Source organism: Sminthopsis crassicaudata, chromosome 3 (assembly GCF_048593235.1).
Source record: "Sminthopsis crassicaudata isolate SCR6 chromosome 3, ASM4859323v1, whole genome shotgun sequence".
In the NCBI taxonomy this organism is placed as follows: Eukaryota; Metazoa; Chordata; class Mammalia; order Dasyuromorphia; family Dasyuridae; genus Sminthopsis; species Sminthopsis crassicaudata.
In genome coordinates this window covers 246,237,585-246,243,584 of record NC_133619.1, presented here as the reverse complement: position 1 = coordinate 246,243,584, position 6,000 = coordinate 246,237,585, and the positions used below count along the sequence as shown (strand labels likewise).

At 34.2% G+C, this 6,000-nt stretch overlaps 1 protein-coding gene across 1 annotated transcript in view; it reads left to right on the top strand.

Moving 5' to 3' along the window:
* LOC141561151 (rab proteins geranylgeranyltransferase component A 1-like) overlaps nucleotides 1-6,000 on the top strand; it is a 163,242-nt gene that overhangs the window by 85,986 nt on the left and 71,256 nt on the right. Inside the window, exon 3 of the mRNA XM_074300322.1 lies at nucleotides 4,684-4,737. The gene's annotated coding sequence lies outside the window, so the exon portion shown is untranslated. The remainder of the gene's footprint in view (nucleotides 1-4,683; nucleotides 4,738-6,000) is intronic.

The following is a 6,000-nucleotide window of genomic DNA, read 5'->3' as shown; positions in this document are numbered from 1 at the left end:
CCAGGTATAAGAGTGGGGAAAAATAGAGACATGATGGGATGTTGTCTATTTTCTCACTTTCTCATTGGTTGATTTGGGTTATACCATATTCTCTTTGTAATATAAATGCCTTCACTTTAGAGACCATTGATCTAAACAATATTTATCCTTTATTATTGTTTTTACTCCTTGTGTGGATTGTTAGGCCGAAAGTGATTTTTTTAAAAACCCAAATCATATTTACATTGTTTCAGGGAATAGTCAGTGAGAAACCTCCCTTTTCTAAGATAGATCAGAAATTGCTTGACAACTTAAAATCTTCAAGTGTTGCCAGGGATATAGAGTTAAGGTAGTCGCATATGAGACTATTGTTAGAGGAGAGAACCTGTGTTTTTCTTACTCCAGTCCTTTCCTTACCCACCACCACACAACTCTCCATTTCTAAGAGATTATTTATCTCATGTAGGAGGTTCTGTGATTTGCTTGTTGCAAGACAGCTAACTTCTTTAGAACTCATTTTCTTAATTTGTAAAAATAAGAAAAGATATAGGAGATCCCTTAGATTCTTCTTCCCTTTAAGTTCTATGGTTGAATCATTAAGGTTTTGAAGAGCAACATTCTTCAATCTGATTCTTTTTCCATCTCTGATAATGTATTGCGTATTATATATTTTAAAAACTCAAGATTACTTTTAAAATTCCCTTTATGTTTATGTGGTTGCTTATTTGTATCTTATCCCTCCCTTTTCAAATGTCTTACATGTGTGTTTTATCCTGACTCTCAGATGGAAAAATAATTATATAGTCTTAGTTCATTTGAATGAAGATGACATTTCCTAAGAATAAAATGTGGCTCAGGGTGGTATTTAGAATATGGAATTTTATGTCTTATGACTAAAAAACAACAAATGGTTTTCATCCTGATTGCTGACTAACACAGACTCCTATATTTTTAAACCTTTTTTTAAACAAAAAGATTTATTTGCATGGTGATAGGAAACAACCATGGAAGACTCTGCCAAATGAGACCTTTTACTTTTTACCAACTTTATCAATAATTTTCTAAGTTCTGATGAACATAATTGCAACTTGTTTTCCATTATGTTGATAAACAAGCACATAACAGGAAAGCATCAGATTTTAAACTATCAGTAAAAACTGGTTTGCCTCCCCATCTTCTAATGTAAGAAACATGTGGTAGGAGCAGGTGGTACTCATTAAGCTTAGTCCTACCTGAAGTTAAAGCCAATCTTATTTGAGAAATATGTTCTTTCACATTACCACAGCAATGGAGCTCTGTAAACATTTGGAGCATACTCCTAATTCTGACTCGTTGGTCCCTGACTATTTTTCAAAGGGCATCCAATTTTGTAGAAAAATCCCTTTTTATATTAGGTAGTGATAAATGTAGTAGAAACTGCTAGCAAAATATTTGCCTCCTCTTTGGAAAACATACCTGTCTCACAGATCATTTTGGCTCATCCCCTCACTTGTTGGGAGGTAAATTTGGAATTGCACCTGTTTTTATTTTTATTTTTAGTATGACCATTTTTGTTTTTTATTTTTATCTCCAATATTTAGCACAGTACCTAGCACATAGTGTTTCATAAATTCTTGTCAATAGATTGATTGATAGTTATTTTCTGTTTTTTCTTTCTAAACCAAATTAAGGTGTTAACTTATTACATGGGTCCCCTATAATTCTCTTAGCTAGAATTAAATCCCAATGTTTTGTCCTTTTCGTTTCATTGATACCTCATATTCTCACTTATATTTTTCTTATATATGGGAATAATTCATTTGCCCTCACTAGATAATAACACACCAAAGATATTGTTAATTTGTGGTTTTCTTGGTCATTATGTAGTCCACAGTGATCCATTCCTAGTCAAACTTGATGTTGCTGGTACATATTATGCTACATTTGTAATTTCACTCAAACTTTATTATGAGCTCCAGTCCCATATCACCAACCACTTTCTTGTCACCTCCATTTATATAAACCTTTTGTATCCTTCAAAGTATAGCTTAAGAGCTCTTGCATGCATGATGCCTTTTAAGGTAATCCAGCTGCTAGTGTTCCAACTTTTCCAAGTTACTTTTTATTTCCTTTATGTATAGCTAAATAGGTAGAGCTATCTTCTGTATTTACTTATATGGTCATATCCTCTCTTTACATACATACACACACACACACACACACACACACACACACACACACACAATTTTAATTTTATTAAAAAGCAATATACCATATTGTAAATTTGTGATTTTCTTAAGTCAATATGCAGTTCACAGGATCTGCTTCTAGTTGTTTTGTAATGCTGAAGAAACTGAGCTAGATAGAGATTAGAGAGTATTTAATAATTTATTAAATAGAGAGATATGCTGGGACCAAATGGATCCATGGTTTGGTCCCAAGGCTGAATGAGACTATCATCTCCAAGAATCCAGCAAACAATGTGAGTTCTCAATGATCTATATACACATGGCTCAGACTCAGGGGGTAGATTAAGGCAGGGGCAGAGTCAGGGTTCTGAGAGCAGGATTCTGACAGGGTGGGAAGAGCCTCTGAGAGGGGGATGACATAATCAGGGGGAGGCACCCCAGACAAGGGGAGAGGCATCTTGATAAGACAGTATCTAATATTCTGATAGCTTGGGATGGGGAGAGGCATTCTTCTAAAACATAAGATCTTTTATCCCTCTTAAGTATTCTGTTAAAGAAGGAGGGGAGGTTTTGCAGAATTGAGAAGTAGGGAAACCAAGGCAGGACTGAATCAGGATAATTAGGGAAACTGAGTCAGGACATAAAAGAGAACTGTGGCTTAACAGTTTGACTTCACTGATATATACTGCTCATATCTATATGTAGCCAAACTGTCTCATCTATTTTCCTTCCCTGCATAGATTTATTATCCCTGCATAGATTCTAAGTTCATTGATGCAGAAACAATTTCTTTTTGCTCTCAGAACCTAAAATAATGTCTGATATTAATAAATGGTGACTATTTTTATTATATCTATCCAATATCAAGACAACCATAGAAACTCCCCCATTAGATGGATCATCTGTGGAAGATGAATTGGTAGATATGGACAAGATTGTCGTCATATGCATCAATGGAAGATTGAGAAGATTATTGATCCATGGAAATGTTGAAGGAATGTCACTAGTAGATCATCAGAATGCTATAGATATATTGTACTTAGATTTCAGCAATGCACTTTACAGAATTTTTCTTAGTGATAAGATGAATCAAATGATAGTACATCTAAGTGTATTCAGACCCATTTGAGTGATGGGTCTCATAGAATAGTCATTAATTGTGTAAAACCTGAAAGAAGCTTCTAGCCAAATGCCCCAGGAATGTTCATTAGCCTTATGCTCTTTAACATTTTTATTAATGATTTTGATTAAGATCTGTATAGCTTTTTCAATTTGTAGGTAATGCAAAACTGAAAGGGTTCCTTTACATCTTGCTTAGATGACAGAGTCAATTTCCCAAAAGCTATTGGCAGAGTAGGATACTTTACTGAATTGAATGACTAGTTAGTATCAAGAAGAGGATGAACAGGGTAATGAGACACTAGGGGAAAATGTCTTATGAAAAAACTTGAAATATTTAACCAACAGAAAATATGACTAGGCAGAGGACAAGTCACCATAACTGTCTTCAGATATTTGAAGGGTTGTATCATGAAATAGAAAGGGAAGATAAAAATATCAGCTATGCTGTGAATCAACAAATAATAGAAGAAGAAATCTAAAGAGGAATCACTGTCATATGTGCCAATTTAGGGTTAATAACCCTTTCTGAAAAAAATGTGTGCCCCAAATTTTAAGTTTGACTTGCATCATTGACATTTTCTCTATGATTTAAGACTAGACAATGAAAAATATAAATCAAGCCCTGATTTTTAGCATTTGATTTTTAAATATAAACACACTGAAATTTTAAAATTCTGGGTTGAATTAACATCAGCACATTCTTGACTCTGCTCTCTCCTCTCACTCAAAAGGTGTACATTTCTTGACTTTTAACCTGAAAGATAAACATGGGACAATTTGATCTCTGATCTTAAGAATTAAAAAATGCCCCAAACTTCTCATAAAATAGTTGACTGGAAAAAATATCACCTGTCAAATCAAACCCAGTTTCTATATCAAGTCCTCTTTGTAGTAGCCTTGATATTTAAGGAGGTTTCAGGTAAGCTGTCCAGTGAATGCTAAAAGCAATGGAATTTTGTTGGAAATAATTTAATTCATGAGAACATTTAAGGCCTGAGTCATCTAGAGTTGAATAGGCCAATCAATGATACAACCATGCATTAAGATGGAATGTTATAATGATATTATAGGTCATTATTGTGGGGGGAGAAAAAAAAGTTGGGGGACATTTTTCTTGATTTGTTTTAAAGAACAATTCATTTTGAAACATGGTAAAAGTGAAGCAATATTATATTTTCTTGTTTTTAAGAAATAATTATGATGTTGAGACAAAAATCCATCAATAAAAATATACTGTAATTGTTGTTTTTGAAGGATTCATTTAGAACAAAGGAAACCAAGAATATAGCCAGTGAAATCACCAGACCTGAGGTGCAATTCTCTTGAAGTCACAACAGAAGGAAGGGAGTCAGCAATGGATAGCTGCCCTCTTAATGTGGTACATCCTTGTTCATAAGCTTTCTGTTTCTTTCAGTCCACAAGGAGGGGCACCTAGGTCCTTCATCATTTTGACAACCAAGATCAGCAGGTAAGAGTTATGAGTTTTATATGGAGGGTTCAGTTCTTAGGCATATCTCATTAGTTTCCAAAATCACACATAGTGGGTGCTAGGAATCTGCTTATGTTACAAATTCAGACATACAAGAAGATGATATAGAAGTTTCCACATAAAGGTGTTAAAAAACAACAACAACAACAATAACAACAACATTGGTGGGGACAACAGGAAGAGAAGGCATACACCTTACAGAAACATGTTGATGTATTTTAGTTTTATGACTATCAAAGCCTCCCCCCACCCCAAACCAGAGGGATTTTATACTACAATATATATCTCTTTTGAAAAATTGAAATATTTGAACCTCTTAAATAATCAAATCATTATTGTGGAATATGCTATTACATATTCTATAATTGGCCTAACTGTGTTTGATGGTGAGGTCAATTTAGTTGAAGCTGTGGAATTAGTACTAATCAAAGAAAATGAAAAAAGAAAAGTGATGTTGAAAGATCAATGGTAACACAAGCCCCATGCTGAGTATCTTTTTTCACAATTTAAGCTATCTCATAAATCCTTTATTAACATTCTAAATTAATTCAAAAGATGTTTCTTGTCTGGCTCAACTCAAACATCATTCACTTTCTTCACAACACAGCTGTAACAGCAGCCCAGGCACTTTCTGAATTTCAGAAACTGTGCTTGTTTTGGGAAAAATTCTAAAGAGCTGTGACACACAGAAGAAAATCAATAGTCTTCACAGATCTATAAATATACTCGGAGGGAGGAATCAATTTCAGAGTTTGAGACATAGAATCAATAAGATAGAAAGCTCAGTAAGTAGTTCCATGGAAGGGGAATGGGGTTTTCGAGTGGCAGTCATTTTGATGGTGGGGCTGAATTCCCTGTTGTTGAACTATCCCTACCAATTGATAACAAAGCTATTAGTGATCCAAGAGGGAAAGGGAAGTAAGCTTAGAAAATCTGTTCCAAAGAAAAATCCAAAAAGCTTGCAGACTTCAAACCTAACAGTGAAAACTACTCTTCCTGACACTGAAACCTACTGCAAAGTTACCTTGTAGATAAATTCGTGCTCTGTTCTAGTTGTATACCTCTTTAAAATTGAGTTAATGCAAATCTTAGAAAGAGTGGCCAGATATTAAAAACAAATCAAAAAACCCTAACAAACACTGGAATTCTGACTATGCTCTTCCTAACCTTTGTTTTCTGTTTGTGCTTAGGATAAGTACTTGGAAAATAAGAAACACTTGCAGTTGCTGAATTAATATTAAA